This window comes from Penaeus monodon, chromosome 18 (assembly GCF_015228065.2).
Source record: "Penaeus monodon isolate SGIC_2016 chromosome 18, NSTDA_Pmon_1, whole genome shotgun sequence".
Lineage (NCBI taxonomy): Eukaryota > Metazoa > Arthropoda > Malacostraca > Decapoda > Penaeidae > Penaeus > Penaeus monodon.
The window spans coordinates 13,623,275-13,640,774 of record NC_051403.1 but is presented as its reverse complement, the minus strand read 5'-3'; the positions used below and the strand labels follow the sequence as shown (position 1 = coordinate 13,640,774).

The 17,500-nt window shown below is 42.8% G+C and overlaps 1 protein-coding gene across 1 annotated transcript in view; it reads left to right on the top strand.

Annotated features, from left to right (window-relative positions):
* Nucleotides 1-17,500, top strand: part of LOC119584628 (rho GTPase-activating protein 29-like) — a 144,562-nt gene that overhangs the window by 28,135 nt on the left and 98,927 nt on the right. The window lies entirely within an intron of this gene.

The window sequence follows — 17,500 nt, the reverse complement described above, 5'->3', positions numbered from 1 at the left end:
CTTCTCCAACAAATAGATTCCTTCGTCACGCCGCCAAGTACACCGCCGAGCCTATCTCCGTCCATGATGGATGACCCTGTCCGTTCTGCGTGCCGAGGCTGCGGAGGCGTGGCTAGCGGACGATAGGGGGCGTGGCTAAGATGAATGTGTTTGTCGAGGCTTCAATCCGCGTTTAGACTGACAGGTCTTATCGTTCAAAAAAAAAAATATTCTCTTATCTAGACTCGGTCAGCATCCCCATTTGTCCACGTCGCTATAAGAGGCCTTTTTTACCCCGCAGCTTTGTCTCCGTTGCTGATAAGACCTACGTGCGTATTTCCCTTCGGCCCGTTCCCTTAGGCGTCCAGGCGGAGGCGTGGAGGGGGGAGGGGAGGCGTTGAGGCGTGGGCTGTTGCTCTCTCGCATTTAGATGGTAATCATACGCGGCTCGTGGTGTTTGCTGAACTCGTCTTTTTCCATGAATGCATTTCTGTTGCGAAACGAGGCTCCGTTCGGGGAATTGTGCGTGAAGGCTGTTGAAATGGGTGCGTGAGAGGTGCGGACGCCATGCAGGGCTGATGGAGGAGGGTGACTCCTAATGGGGAGTAGTAAGGGCGGTGCGTGCGGGAAACGCGAAGTCAATTACGAGGTGCGAGCTCGCTTTAATGGTGGCCATGGGACGAGGTGAATGAACAAATACCTCAGGGGTTGTCATCCTCTCCAGCGGTCTTAATGGAGGGGGGGGGGGGGGCTTTGAACCCGTCCCTCTCTCGTCTCGGGATCCAGTGTCCAGTCCTCCCACGCCATGCAGGAGGGAAGGAGAGGCGAAGCATAATGACGCGACGAATAGGTAAGAAAAACAAAGGCGGATACAGAAATGCGGAGAGGGTTAAGAACAAGTTGGAAAAAAAAATGTTAGTTGACAGAGATATTTCCCCTTGTCTTTTTGCCCTTGTCGTTTTCACCTTCTAACTCAACTCAATTTTTTAACAGCATGACACGAACGTAAATAAGTTTTAAAAGTAATTTCGCGAGCTGATTCACGCAAACAATTCTCCCAGCTAGAGCCAGGGAGCGCACTGACAACAGCAACCAAAAGACCGTAAGTGACTCACCTCTATTCTAGGTGTTAAATGCTCTTTGTTTTGGACTGAACGCAGGACTCAGGCCTTCCTCGCCCTCTGACTCGGCTCCTATTTATAGTCTCATTAACTACAATAAACATTTTTTTTCGCGTGTGTTACATGAGTGTCGAACTTCCCCGAGATGTTTTTTTTTTTTTTTTGAAATCCCGGATGTTCGGGTTACCTAACTGGCATCATCCTCGGGAAATATTCGCAGCGCCCTTTGAGAGACGTTTCCGTGTTCGAAGGCGGAGTCCTGCTTCGATTTTCATCTGCGGTAATTAGTTTAACGAGGAGTCTTTCGGGCGCCGGGAAGGTGAGACTCCAAGGGTGGCTAGAAGGAAGGGTATCCCGTGTACGTCTGAAGGTGTGCACACGAATGTACTCATGTGGAGTTGAAAGAGGGAGAAGAGGGAGGGAAGATGGAAACAGGGGGAGAGGGGTGGGAGGGAGGAGGGAGAGGGAGAGGGAGAGGGAGAGGGAGAGGGAGAGGGAGAGGGAAAGGGAGAGGGAAAGGGAGGAGGAAGAGGGAGGAGGGAGAGGGACGAAGGAGCTGGAACCAGGGGGATAGCGGTGGGAGGGAGAGGGAGGTAAGGTCGAAGAGGGAGGGGGAAAAGGGGGAGGGAGATGGAGATGGGGAGTGGAAGGAGGTAAGGAGGAGTAGGGAGAGGGAGAAAGGGGAGAGGACGACGGGGAGAAATTAGGAGGAAGAGAGAGGAAGTGGCAGAGGGAGAAAGGAGGGAGGGAGAGGGAGATAGGCGAGGGAGAGGGATGAGAAAAGGAAGGGAGGGGAAGAGGGGGAAAAAGTGAAGGATAGGGATAGGGAGAAAAAGACCGAAGAGGAGAGTGGGTAGGGTAGAAGCAAAAAAAAGAAGAGAATGAGGGAGAGAGAAAAAAAAATGACAGACAGACAAACAGGCAAGCAGGCAGACAGACAGACAGACAGGCAGACAGACAGACAGACAGACAGACAGACAGGCAGACAGACAGACAGACAGACAGACAGACAGACAGACAGACAGACAGACAGACAGACAGACAGACAGACAGACAGACAGACAGACAGACAGCTAGAGAGAGAGCGAGTCGAGTAAGGAAGGGAAAGAGGTAACTACGTATCAAGAAAACTAGGCAGGGAGCCATCCTGATAATTAGCAAGCATGCAAGCCCACAGATGGAAAGGAGGCAAGTGTGAAAACGTACAGGCAGAAAGGCCAACTTGTTAGCAGCTGAGAGAAGAAGGAAGAAAAAAATAGAGATAAAAAATGAAGATAAATGCAAATCAGAAAATAAAATACAGGAAGAGAGAAATATGAGACTATGCCGCGCGAGCAAGAATACAAGTAGTTGCATGTCATGTCTGAATGGTTTTATGTCTCCAGATTCGCATATGTGAGTTCTAACCACGTCATATGTGCGTATCCCGTGTACGTCTGAAGGCGTGCACACGAACATACACATGTGGAGTTGAAAGAGGCCCCGGAAGAGTGCCAAGAGTGAGTGTGCCTCGCAGGGTTGCTGGGTCTCAGTGCCCGATAGATACAGAACAGTGCCAGAGTGTCGCTTCCAGTGGTGATACAGTACATGTGTAACGAGGAAGTGAGACCTGTGGTAAATAAACGTCGGTGCTGTGCCAGTATTCAGTTACGTGTTATATGTATTCACGCGAGGAGTACAGGAAAGCGCTGTGGTTATGCATCTGTTTTGCTTTGAAGATATTGTGTAGAATTGGACATGCAAGTGTGGAAAAGGGATTGGTTTTATCTAGTCGTGAGGCGGAGTGAGCTTGATCTGGTCGTTTGCATTATATGACGGGAAAGATAAAGCAAAAGTAATCTCAGTTCATAAAGCAGAATGCGTGTGGTGTATCGCAAGCAGTTAATGTTTTGATAGATGTATAGTGAAACGACTGAAAAAGATCATGATAACAACTACAACCAGAACGACGATGACAAAACAAGAAAAAGTATGATAATAATAACCATGAAAAAAATGATAATAATAACAACGAAAAAATAAGGATAATGACAGTAACAACAATAAAAAACAGTAGAAAAATAGACAATGCACAAACAGATATGATAAAAAATAATGATAATAATAATGATACCAATGATAAACAAATAACAATAATAACAGCAATGGCAATCAGAACACCTCCATTATGTCAGTCATTACTAAGCGTTATTGGTTTCCGGATTTCCGTATTGGTTTGCCAGACGCACGCTTTCGGACAAGGCCTCATAATCCGCAGGTGGAGACGCTTCAGTTCTTCGCGTTATTTGGAATCCCGTAATTGCGAATATGAGGTTCGGGAAGTAAAGTCTTCTTCAACTTAAGCAGAGGTTTCGTGTTGCGAAATATTGCAATTCTTCTTTCTCTCTCTCTCTCTTTTCCTCTCTTTCTCTCTCTCTTTTTTCTCTATCTAGGATGGTAATGTGTTTTGGAGAAAGATGAATTTGATCGTTGATGATTATGAAAATTGGGTGATGATGAGGGTGGTGATGGTAACGGTCATTATGATGAAGAATGGTGATAAGAATGATGCTAATATTAGTTCTTTGCAAGAAAATAAAGAGGTACATCAGTAAGGATAAGGATGGTGATAACAGTACTGGTAGTAATGACGATGATAATAACAATAATGGGATAGTGGCACCATTGATGATAATGACAACTGTAATGTTAATAATGATGATAACGGTGACATCAGTAATGGTATTAATGGCATTCATGATGATAACAATATCAACAATAATGATAAACGTGAGAATACTGGTGTTAATATTATTGATAACGGAAAACAACACGAAAAATGATGAAAATGATTCACGCTGGCAATCGAGATGACGACGAATATAATACGATATGAGTAGTAGTAGTAGTAGTAGTAATAGTGGTAGTAGTAGTAGCAGTAATGGTAATAATAGTAGTAGTAATAGTAATGGTAGCAGTAGTAATAATAGTAATGTAGTAGTATAGTAAAAACGTAGTGAATGAATAGGAATAAAATGAAATAAAACTAGCAGTAATAATGAAATATTTAAACACTTGCTATTCCCTTTACAAGGAGTAATATTTTCTTTAGTCGGATATAATAAAACATTGGCAGTAACAGGATAACATCAATATAAATAAACATAAAACTAGTACACATGTTCATATGTGTTAAAGGGTAAATGATAATGTAAACAACAATAATGTAAATTTGACATTTCATACTGAGACTAAATTGTCATAATTGTGCCATAAATAATATAATTTCATTGCATTGGTTATGAAATGGCGCTCATAATAACACCAATGAAATAGATTATATTGTTTTAATGGTAATAACAGTAACAAGAGTAATAAAACATGACTTGAGATCAGAGAAAAGAACGGTTTCATCGGTAGTAGCGGGGAAATAAGGAAGATTTTACATATCATTGTCGTTACTGTACTCCGATTTCTCTTCTCATTTATTCACACACATTCTGCATCTCCTTTTTTACTCTCGTCCTTTGCCTCCCTCCTTTCTCCCATATTTCTTTCTCCCTCTCCCTTTTCTTTTCCTCACTCCCCCTTTCGTCCACCCTTTCCCTCTCTCCTTTCCTCAATCCCCCTCTCGCCCTCCCTCTCCCTCCCTTGAATCATCCTTCTCCTCCCTCATACCCTCCCTCCCTCCCTTTCTTTGATAGCTGATCCTCCGTTCGGTCGCGTTACCCAAGTGCTCCTGAAGCCTTTCGCGACACCTGCTTTGATCGACCCACCTGTAACGATAAACCAAGTGCTATTTTACTGATTAACAGGAAAACAGGCTTCCGCTGATGCCCAGGTGTTAACATGAGAATTGTGTTGAATAAATCGCTGAGAGTGGCAGTTGTGATGTTATGTTTACAGAGCAAGGGATGGCGGTGTGTGTTTAGAGGGAAAACGGTGTGAATTGCGTGTATTTGTATGTAAGAGAGATAAAGATTTTTTTTTTTTTTCTATTGACACTAATATTGCCTTTAAAATCACCATCGGTAATATCACTTATTATTCTATAACGAGTTTTTTTCTTTTTAATTTCCGTTTTATATTCGTTAACTATCAGATATAGATATTACGTAGTAAGATTACACATATGCATAAGAAAAAAATGATAAACATTCCGCAACCAGATTTCCCTTGCATAACACACCTGCAGACACCGGGGACCCGACAGCAGGAAGGGAGGAAGGATTCCGAAACGAAGTCGCATAAACACGCATAAATAGTTTCTCACCGGATTGGAGCTGAAGATGCGCATATTTGGATAAAGGGAGATATATTCCGTACTCGGAAACGTAGAGCTGTGTTTCATTTCTCGGCACAAAGACTTTTTTTTTTTTAGAACGATCGGTTACATTTGGATATAAAGAAAGGCGAGTAAGTGTAATGTCACGTGTATTCGGATACATCTAGACGTATCTAACTAGTTGGCGCAAATAAGTCACAGAGACCTGTCAGCAGAGTGAAGCAGGCCTTGCTGGGTCTTGTCCCAAATGAAAATACTTTAAGGATTTTCACCCCGCGTCTTTCGTGCCACGGACACTAACATTTCTTTTGTATTTTTTTTCCACGCCTTAGAATAATACTGAATCACTCTGTAAACTTATTCAAGTGCGATCTTACACTGTGGATTCTCCCCTGGTGATATATTAAGCGACCGTCGTAGTTCGGGCTTATGTCAAGCCTTCAGATCCTCGGCACCTCTGGCATCCCGGAAAAAAGTTTCCACCGGACGTAACTCCATCAGCCGAAGGTGCCATGAGTGCGGGAATCCCCCCAAACGCCAAAATAAATCGCCATCAAACACGGAGCAACCTAAGGGGCTGCCACCGAGAATCACCACCGAACAACAACATTACTTATGGATGTCTTCGCTAATTAACAGTCCCGTTGCCAGGTCATTAATTTGGCGAAATGAGCCGCGAACTTTATCTCTGTTTCTCGACCTTTTTAAGCTGCGAATGTAGACAAAAGATAAGACGGTTCGCTCAGAAGTCGGAGTGAGAAGACAGAAAGGATTAAAAATTCTTAATTTGCGAGAACTATCTTCGGGAAGGAGTTAACATCAAAAGTACGATTGTAGAAAAATGGGAGAAAGACAAAAATAGGTGTGGAGGTACAGGGAAAGAAAATTGATAAGAAGCAAAAGAGGGAGAAATAGGACTAGCATAGAAGTAATAGTAATGGAAGAAAAAGAGAAAGAGAGGGGAAAAGTAGGTTTACGAGACAGACGTAGGAGAACGACAGAGAACAGAAATATGAGGAAGAAGATAAAGAAATGTGAAAGCAAAAAGGCGGTAGAGAGAGAGGGAGAGGGGGAGAGAGATAGTGAGAGAAGGAGGGGGAGAGGAAGAGTAAGAGGAAGAGGAAGAGGGAGAGTGAGAGTGAGAGAGAGGGGGAGAGAGAGGAAGAGAGAGAGAGGGAGAGAGAGGAAAGGGAGAGGGAGACGAGAGAGAGGAGAGAGGATTAGGAGAGAGAGAGAAAGGAGAGGAGAGGATAGAGGAGAGGGAGGAGAGAGGAGGAGTAGAGAGAGAGAGTAGGAGTAGAGTTAGAAGAGATAAATAGATAGATATAGAAATGAGAGAGAGAGAGAGAGGAGAGAAGAGGAGAGAGAGGGCGAGAGACGAATGAGAAGGAGAAATGAGAAGGGAGAGAATATGAGAAGGTGGAGGAGGGGGAGAAAATGCGAAGAGAGAAACCCTGTATATGATATTTCCTTCATCCCAGCTGCTTAAAAATTCGTTCGCGTTTCTCCTTCGCGGCAAGCATTCCCAAATTTAAACATTTGCAGAGTTTTAGCATCATATATTTCCCCGACTGTCACTGGGCGGACTTTGATGGATTTTCATTTCATTTGTCGTGGATCAAGGTTCCTTTTTTGAGGACTTGTTTAGAGGATTATTACATGTTATTTTTTTTATGAAAATGCGCTTACTGCTCAATGTGTGTTTGTGTGTTTATGTGTGCGTGCGTTTATACGTATACCGTATATATATATATATATATATGATATTATATATATATACTTATTATTATATCATTTATATATGTACATCATATACAATAGTACATATAATACTATATATATATATATATATATAGATATATATATATATGTAGGCATGCGTATAGTGAGTGCAGTTTGATCTTTAGATCAAGCACAGTACACATCGTGAGGAGAGGGAGAATGAGAAAGGGAGAGACAGAGAGGAGGAGTTTAGAGAGAGAGAGAGAGAGAGAGAGAGAGAGAGAGAGAGAGAGAGAGAGAGAGAGAGAGAGAGAGAGAGAGAGAGAGAGAGAGAATGTAAAGTCTCAACCAGCGCTTTCGCCGCACATAAGTTGGATTAAGTCTAAACTGGCGACAACATAGGATGAAGTTTTGTTGACATTCCGTGTCACTCGTAAAGATGTGATGCAGGATCATTAATTAAAGCTGAACAGGTGAACCGTAAGGAGTTGAAGACCTTGTAAGATGGAAATGAGCTACGGCTGATAAAATTTACTAAATAAAGAGTATACGATTTATATACATGTATACGAATATGAGTTATGTATAAACACTGCATAAGTTTCATACATTCACTACGACGTGCTTGTGTGATGAATATAAACATGTATGCATATGTATAAAGATGTATCTATTTGTATGACTGTGTATGTGTGTATGTGTGCGTGTGAGAATGAATGTAATCCCTGCACAGGACTAAAGTTTCTTAGAAAGATCTCTACAGAACGTTCACTTACTGTCTTGCAACCAGTGCCCCATAACGTTTCTACCCACACCTATTTCACAGTCGACCAGAAACATGTATTCATGCTGGAATTGGTAATCATTGTGCACGGTATAATTCCGGGAATGTTGCGTTTTTGTAAATCCTTGTTTCTTAGAATACTTAAAAACGGACCGGAGTACCCGCAGTGAGTTTCCTGAAGCATTGGAAGAACTAGCGTGGGTAGAGTTTGTAGGAGAGAAGAAAGAAGGAAAAAAAAAAATAAAGTGGAATGTAGTATCGAAGTATATATATATTTTTACAAGTCTTCGTCGCTGGTGTAGAGGCTGTTTTTGACAACCGCGTGGAAATGAGCGGAAGATAAAGAGAAGGGAAAAGGAAAAGAAAATGCTCGTCCGACCGGTACAGTATCTTGATATTAATAAACAGATTGAGAATATATATATGTGTGTGTGTGTGTGTGTGTGTGTGTGTGTGTGTGTGTGTGTGTGTGTGTGTGTGTGTGTGTGTGTCTAACGGGGCGTAGTTTTGTTTCTGAGAAGGAAACTTTTCATTGAAGCGAGTAATCACTTGTTAGTGACTGATAGGTCTTCTTCACGATGAGCTTATAAAGGTAATACAGGACCATGTAGACAGCTAATTGTTACTTGGTGACAGCTTGTAAAGAAAACATTGGGAAAATGGAGATGAAAAGTGGAAGTTAAACACCGATTATAGAATAGTGATCAATGAGCAATGAACCATGGTCATCCAGGTGAACGCTAGCGGCCACATCAGTCGAGATAGAGTGAACAATGCAGCCATGATCAAGAGGATTAACCCCAACTTCTCCTACCACGTCGTCCCTATTGTGTTCACTGCAAAAGGTATGTTTACAGGTAGATGCGCTGAATAATTTCTCCTCTGGGTCATCATCGCTTCTGTTATAATGTTCTGTTATTTGTTGTGACTTTCATGATTATTATTAATGTTATTTTCATTATTATTATTTTTTTTTAAAATATTATTATTATTGTTGCTACTGCTACTATTATTATTATATTTATTAGTAGCAGTAGTATCACCGTTATCCTTGTTTTTGACGTTGAGGGGAAATCATCTTCATATATTTGATAACGATATTGCTGAAGGTGATTTAGGTCACCCAATGGTTCCGAGAAGCGGTGTTTTGTGAAAGAGCTTCAAGATTCTCTTGCATTATGGAGTTGTAGCGTTGATTTGAGATGTCTTAACACAGTATATGCGTAGCGTTAACATAGATCTGGCATTTCCGGAGAAGCGAACGCACTTATGGGAGTTAACAGGCACTGGAAAAATGGTTCTGAATGGAGGTGCTCAATGACCCTGAATGTGTACGAAGTAAAGTGTAGTTAACTTTTGAGAGTTGTGAAGAATAAAATATATGAGAGGATGTGTGCGTCGCGAACCACGAACTCACCTAATACTTCAATGAAGTCCTGAATTGATACACACCCTGGTATGTTTGTTTTTGTTTACCTCCTTATACTCTAGCGAGGAAGTAAATGCAAGACTTGTCCTCCACTCTTATTCGCTCACTCGCCCATTCACTTGCTCTCTTCCTCTTTCCAGTATTCTCAGAGAGAGAGAGAGCGAGAGCGAGAGAGAGAGAGAGAGAGAGAGAGAGAGAGAGAGAGAGAGAGAGAGAGAGAGAGAGAGAGAGAGAGAGAGAGAGGAAATGAGAACCCCAATTTCAAAATGTGACACTGATGAACGAGGAACCAGCAAATATGAACCAAAGAATACGGGAAATAAAGCATCACAAGTATGACGTCATCGCACACCATTTCGGGCCCGCAATCAACAAAGGTGTCGACTCCCACTAGTGAGAAGGGAACGAACAGAAGGACGTGATCAGCAGCCAACAAAGCCCTATGGATCAAAGCGTTCAGCTCCTTTTATTTCCCTGGGAGCCTGTCGTATGGCGGCTACTGGCGGCGTCTAATAAATCCAGTGAAATATGGGGATCGTAATAGCATGTGCAGCCAGTATGGGATTATTGTACGTGGGCAGTCTGGCTTGTAATAGAGTTTGGTGTAGTGTGTAATCTCATCCTGGGATAGACTGTCGAATGAGGAAATTCTCCAGTGACGAGTATATGAAGCCATTGATAAATATATTAATAAAGTTGTTAGGTGAATGTTGATGAGGAAACCCCAAAATAATAATGTGTAAATGTCTTCCGTGTGGTAAAACAGGTGATCCTGCGAATCTTGCCTGTCAGGAGGCACTGTCGGAAACAATTATCATAGGAACTATGGATACAGTCTGTTACTTTTTGCGCGTTGCCCGTAGCAAGTAGACGATTCTCTTAATGCGTGATAGAGTTTCAGCGTGTGAATTGCAACCCATAAACCTTAAATCAAGAAAACACGCCTCACCAGAGCAGTGCGATCACCCGAAAGACAAATATAACTCTCGGACTAAAATCTCTCCTTGAACTACCAAACTAAACTCTCTTGTCTACACAAGACATCGAAAACCTCTTAGGGTTAGAGAGGTTGTTAGAGAAGAGAGGTGAAAATTGTAGTAAATAGATGGCTCCTGGTCAGCTGAGAGCTAGCTGGCAATTTTCAACCGTTTTACAAATGCAGGCGCAGGAAGGCTTTGGCAGGCTTCCACATACTGAAATGCGGCTGTGTTGATCCGTAGACTACGGGCGACTGACATTTTCTGTTGAATGATGATGTTTGGGAAGGGCTGGGAAAGATGTTAGCAGCGACGCAGGATAAAGAGGAATTAGAGAAAAGCAATTCAGAGATTAATGTGCGGCTGAACAACAAAGGAGATTAAATACAGGGTTTCCCGGGGTCACGTGGATACAATCGGAAATCATATTTTGAAGCGCACTTAATAATTTAATCACATAATTATGGAAACCGGGAAATGGTAAAGTGGAGGATAGAAAACCAGTACCATAGGAGGGACTTGTGTGTGTGTGTGTGTGTGTGTGTGTGATGAGAGAGAGAGAGAGAGAGAGAGAGAGAGAGAGAGAGAGAGAGAGAGAGAGAGAGAGAGAGAGAGAGTCTGTATCACTACAAATCAGCATCAACAAGAACGGGAAAAAATCATGCCACCTAACACTCATTTCAGACAAACAAGCCTTAGAGATAATTTAAAGACAAGCTTTAGAATAAATCTTCATGATCCTCCTTCCTCGACGTCAATAAAAGGATCAGATTTCCAAGTCATTCATTTTAGCTTTGTTAACTTGGCACCGTATATCTTGCGATCCTTACAGCTGCGAGTTTCGTTATATCACGTGACCCTTAACAGCATCGTTTGTCAACCTAATGGTCTGGCTTATTACATACATATATTCATAAAACACCTTTACGGACACTTTTGAAACGAAAGGGAAGCATAGTGGGAAGACATGGCGTTTGCAATACTGCTTGCTCATTAGTTTGGTGGACTTTTCCTCTCTCATATTTCTGCTTTCCTGATGTATATATATATATGTATATTTTTTCTGTGGATTTATATGAGTCACAAAGGAAGAACGTCTATGGTAACACAGTGTCGTTCATATTAGTGGATATCAGGATTTACAAACTGTGTGTGACTACGTCTCAGTTTTAGGGCGCCGTATTTGGTCATCTATAATTCAGAAGGACAAATATTTATCCCAGAGGCTGACGCAAGAGCGATGCTTAAGTGCCAGGGCGGATGAGCGACCGGCTTACAGTCTTCCAGCCAAGCAGAACTTCGAATATCACTGGCGTTGTTTTATGAAACTCAGATATGAAGAGGCAAAGCTTCTGCGAGATGAATTAACCACGACGGACTTTTTGATTAAATGTGTATATACGTGTGTGTATGCAATTACATAAATGTATAAATGCATAAGTGTGTGTGTGTGAGAGAGAGAATATTTTTTTTTCATATCTATCTTACTATCCGCTTCTCTGTGTTGAAACAGAACACTCCATTGCCGGTTTACTGTTCCATGCTTAGAGGCATTCCCGATATTGCGCTTCGTGATTTTTATATTCACTTGACCAGTTGCTGAGGGACGACCAGAAGACAGCGCTCCAGGTCAATATTTATCAATATATTTTTATTACTGTTGTTTTTGTAGGTATAAGTAATAAATGGTTATTATCATAATAATGATAATATTGATAACGATTTATATCAATGATGCTGATAATTATTTTAATCATTATGATAGTAATTACTATATTATTGTTATTATCATTATTATTGCTGTAATTATTATTGTTATTATTGTCATTATTATTATTATAATTATTATTATAATTATAATTATTATTATTACTATTACTATTACTATTATTATGAAAATCATTATAACATCGGATAAGAAATACCATAAAAATGTACCTTAACAGTAAAAGTTACAATAATAATTGCAATGATAGTTGTAATATGAGCATTAACGTTAGCACAGTAGTAATGTTAGCATTAACAGAATGTTGGCATTGATAGTAGTAATATTGGAATTAATAGCAATAATGTTGGCATTAACAGTAGTAATGTAGGAATTAACAGTGATCGTGTTAGCACCATTAGGCGGTCCCAATCCAGAGGCATTAACCCAAGCGAGGCCAGCTCCTTCCGCCTCCAGCTCCTTCCGCCTCCAGCTCCTTCCTCCTCCAGCTCCTTCGGTGTCCCTTGGCGCAGTCCTTCGTCTTCAAGGTCCCTCCAGGCTAAGATTTGTCTTTTCGCGTGATCCCTGAGGAGATCGTATGTCTCCGTAATGGCGTGGTTTATTACATACATATATTCATACAACGCCTTGGTTTCTGAAATAGGGCGGGAAAGGTTGTTACTGAGATGCCTGTGTGTGGGTTTCCTCTCGGTTAATGGCGTGGAAATTCTGTGTGTGCGTGTGTGTGTGTGTGTGTGTGTGTGTGTGTGTGTGTGTGTGTGTGTGTGTGTGTGTGTGTGTGTGTGTGTGTGTGTGTGTGTGTGTGTGCACGCACGTGTAGCCGATTTGCGTAAGCGTATGATTAGAGAAGAAAATCGTATTTAAGACGCGCTTCCGCCTCGCGTTCCTGAAAAAGGCCCAGATTGGTGTTGTGCATTAGAATCAATATTCAGGAGATTTGAGTTAATTCGCCATTCAGGTCTGGGATTCCGCCTCGCTATTAGTCGTCACGAAATTGGATTAGTGAGCCGCTCCAAGGCGTGTGAGATCTCGTCTTTGTTTTTCCTGATTTGTGGTCCGACATATTCCCATGCACGGCGCTCTCCCCTCGCGCCGCGATTTTCTCTCTTGTTCTATTTCCTTTTTTGTTGTTGTTTTGCGACTTTCAACCCGGTCGTTTTATTTGGTTTGGATAGTGTTAGTTTAATTATTATATTAAGTATAAATTTCGTTTCTTTCTCTCTCACGATATAACTTCTTTCATTCACAAAGCGTTTCCTAAAAAAAAAAAAAAAAAAAAAATCCACAATGATAACGATGATTCCCACAGGGAACTTTTCCGCGCGGTCGAACCGTGTGGACGTTTCGTGGGCGATGAAGCTAGAGAGGCTATTGGGTATTTGGTATTATGTCCAACCCAATTTCCAGCGTACTCAGGGCATTCGGTATTACATCTAGCCCAACCTTCAGGGTATTTGGTATCGCTTATAGCCCAAGGCAATTTGTATCACGTTCAAGCTAACTTCGAAGGTATTTGCTATCGTTCCGAACCAGGGCATTTGGCACTAAGTCAAACTCAATTGCTCTAACCCTATCTCCAGGGTACTTGGTATCGCTCCTAACCCAATCTCTAGGGCACTTGGTATCGCGCTTAACTCAGTCTCCAGGGTACTTGGTATCGCGAATAACTCAATCTTCATATCAAATGTTCGCCGGTTCGTCTCCAGCGGCCACATTTAATTGAAGCTCCCGAGAGGCGGGCATACAGAAACAGATTAGCGAAGTCTGAAAGCGAGGAGATTGAAGTATATTTGAGCTTGCGGGGCCTTGAGGTTGGGGGGGAGGGGTAGAGGAGAGGGGCTGAGGGGTAGGAGTGTAGGAGGAGGGGCAGAGGAGTAGAAGGGTAGAAGGCGGGGGTGAGGGGGGGGGCAGAGGGTGAGAAGTATAGGAGGAGGGGTAGAGGGGGAAGCGACTAAGGGGAAGGGACAGAGGAGGATTAGTGTTGCGTCGAGATGGTGGAGGTTTAGTGAACGAGGAAGAGGGTAAGAAGGGGACTTGATTAAGAGGAAGAGGGACATCGGGAAGTGGGTGAAGAGGAGCGCGCGGGCGTGTAAGGGGAGGATCAGGATGGAAGGAACATCAGGCCTGTGAAAGAGTGTGAAGAAATAAAAAAAGAAAAGAAAAGAGAGAAAATAAGCTCATGGGATAAAGGAGAAAGACAATGATGAAGAACGGAGAGCATTAAGGGAAGGAGGTAGGAAGGCAAGAAGAGAAATGGAGGCGGGCGAAAAAGAAGCAAGATTTATAGCGTGATTCTGGACAGAGAAAGAAAGGCGGATTGCCTCTTCTTGCGTACTCCTGGAGGATAGAATGGCGCCGATTTTAATTTATTTATTTTTAGCCAAGAAGTTAGATTAACAGTGATTTTATTTTTCGTAGACATGTATTGTTAAAGGCAAGGATTATTATAGCTAGTATAAAATCTTATGATAAATGTGTCGAAAACAAACACCTAGAGCCCAAACACAACGTTGCTTTCACAGAAAGTGACTAGAAAGCACGGAGGGGATATTCGTTTCTCGGCGCAATGGAAACTCCTGTTTAATTTCAGGCACAATTTCCTGCCTTCCCAACGCGGCGCAGAGAGCAGCTTCCTTGCCTCCGTGTGACAGAGGCCTACCCCGGCTGACCTGCAATCCCGTGGCTAGAACAACACCAAAAGCTCGACCTTTTCCTTGATTTATTGTTTTTTTTCTCTCTCTCTCGAACTGATGTGTGGATGCTGAATATTCGAATACCCACGAGTCGGACCTTTTTTTTTTTTTTTGATTGGTTTAAAAAAAAGACTGAACAATATATGGCAACAGACTTTGTAGCGGCTAAATGATTAAAACTAAAGGTGCTGCAATTGCTTTCGGAAACCAATTTTCACTTTTGAATTTGAACGGTTTCCTATGTGGAAGTCATTCTTGGGTGTGATATAGCTGGGCGGAGTGTGGGAACCCTGTCATTGTGTTGCAAGGGTCCTGGTTTGGTTTGCTAGTTATTTTTTGAAATTGAATAGTTCTCAAAAATTGACAATATGGCCGTTTGCTTAATAAGGCTGTTGAAAGGATGGATATTTTACACTTTTTTTTGACGACTACTTTTTTCCTTTTACTTTTACTTTTTTTATAAGTGTGGATACGCAAATTTCAAGCTGAATTGTACGTGTAATCCGGTACTATGGTAGAAGGCAATCCTTAAAGCTTCCCCTGACCTATTCGGGGGAATTTCTGCCCAATTCTTTATGCAAACGAGCAAAGAAATATGCAGAAAGTTTTCTCGTTATTCCCACCTATTGTGTCGTTGGGTATTGAAGCGGGAAGTGTGGCCGTCTCCTCGAAAGAAATTTACTGTCCATGTGTTCGGATGTGCCTGCATAACTACATGCGTGGGTGTGCCTCTCCGGATTTGGCTGTGTGGATGGGCTTCTGAAGATATGGTTGTGCCTTTGTGGATATGCCTGCCCGGATAAACCCGTGCGGATGTGTTTGTTCGTGTTTCGCCCAGGCAGCCTCGACTCAGAGCCAGGGATTAGAGCGGCTGGCCTTGCCCAGCAGAGAGCGGTCGCTTGATCTTCCCTCTACGAGCAAACGGCCACGACCGAAGCCTAGTGGACCAGGCCTCGCAGGGGACACGACCGCGGATTCATTGGGTCTATCGTGTGAGGCTCACGTCGCGTCCGAATGCCTGACTGTCCCCATTTGCATTCGATGCCGAGCAGTTTCTGTCAGCGGAGGAAGGGAGGGAGAGTTGGTAAAAATATAGGTTTAGGATGAGAGAGAGAGAGAGGGAGAGAGAGAGAGAGGAGAGAGAGAGAGAGAGAGAGAGAGAGAGAGAGAGAGAGAGAGAGAGAGAGAGAGAGAGAGAGAGAGAGAATGTGTGTGTAATTGTGTGTAAGAGGGAGAGAGGCAGAGACAGAAAGAGAGTGGATAAGGGGAGTTTAAAGGAGGATTGAAAGAGAGGAAAGACTAAAAGTGTAGACAGAGAAGGGAGTGAATAAAAAAAAGGAGTGAAGAGAGATAGACGCACATATATAGATAAGCTACAAACGCATAAACAGACGAGGCTATCTACACAAGAACTCAAACCTGACGCTAATAAGAAAGATGAAGCTCCTTCCTTGGCAAAAGTGCGGCAGCTCGGGCGGGACCCCCCTCCCCCCTCCTCACGTTGTGTCATAAGGCCATGGCAGCGAGACGCGTATGTATTATTACCTGTGGACAGCTGGTGGGGCCAAAGCGGGGTCAGCCTGCGCGAGGGAGATGGACACTTGGCCGCCAAATGATCACGTGGCTCGGCGTCGTCGCGTTCTTGGCCCCAGATGGAGATGCTGTAGAGGCAGATGTGCTGTCCAGCGTCACCGTCAGCGGTCATGTGATATGCGAGAGACTCCTGGGGGAGATCAGGTCACCCGCTCGCCGTGACGTCGAACGAGAAGCTGCTCTGCATTCACGCGGAGAACTGAGCTAGTGCAGGGGGGTTTACCGAGCTTAGTGGCGAAGGGAGGAATTGAATAATAAATCATCCGAATTTCAGGTCACCCAGTGGAAGTGCTGATCACGTCGCAAATGGAAGAGGAAACCCTCGCAGGCGACGTTTTTTTTTTTTATTCAAGGAAACCTTGATTTAGTTTTTCCTCAAGCTGGATTTATATTCATAACGTATGATTTCCATTAACTTCATCCGCTTTTACACCTCCTCTCTGTGGGAGTTACATGACTAGATGAAAGAAATATATTCGTAACTTACATTGCATATGCTTTCACTCTGAATTTTGCTGCTGTAGCTGTTTTGATCAATTTGTGTTTATTTGGTATACGACATTCTTAATGGTAATTGAGGAACTCGGATGGGAAATGGTAATGGACGACGCTTTAATTGGTGCTTAAATCACTGCCCATATTTGAATTTGGGAGAGTTCATACTTCCTCAGATTCTGAAAACAAAAAGACCTATTAAATCAAGCGTAAGACCGGTTGGACTGCAGTTGTAATGTATTTATGCTCAGAATAATGTGCATCAATTTATCGCCTCACCAACCCGTTAGCTATGATTAATGCACAATGATTGCAAAATAAAAGTTGCGAGCCTAACGTAATTACTCAGGACGAGTATAGTGCATGATTACTCGGTTCAGATTAATACCATTTTACCTTGTCATAAATTTTACGTGTTCGTCCCCTCCCCCCCTCCCCCTCCCCTTGATGAGAGTTACCCTAATTCATCCATTTACTGGAAATTATCTCCAGTTTCCCCCCGACGATTATCTCCGGCTATTTCCATCAAGTAAAAATGACGTAATCAAGCAGAGGAGATGCTTTTCATTAGCCGTGCGCAATTTCACGGACTGGGTGTGGGCGTGAGTAATCGGTATTTATGGGCGTACAGATGGATCCGGTTGCCTCGTCTGTTACGTGAGAGAATTGGGTGCCTTTTGGTGATAGGGGATTTAACCGACGGGTTTCGTCGGGGGG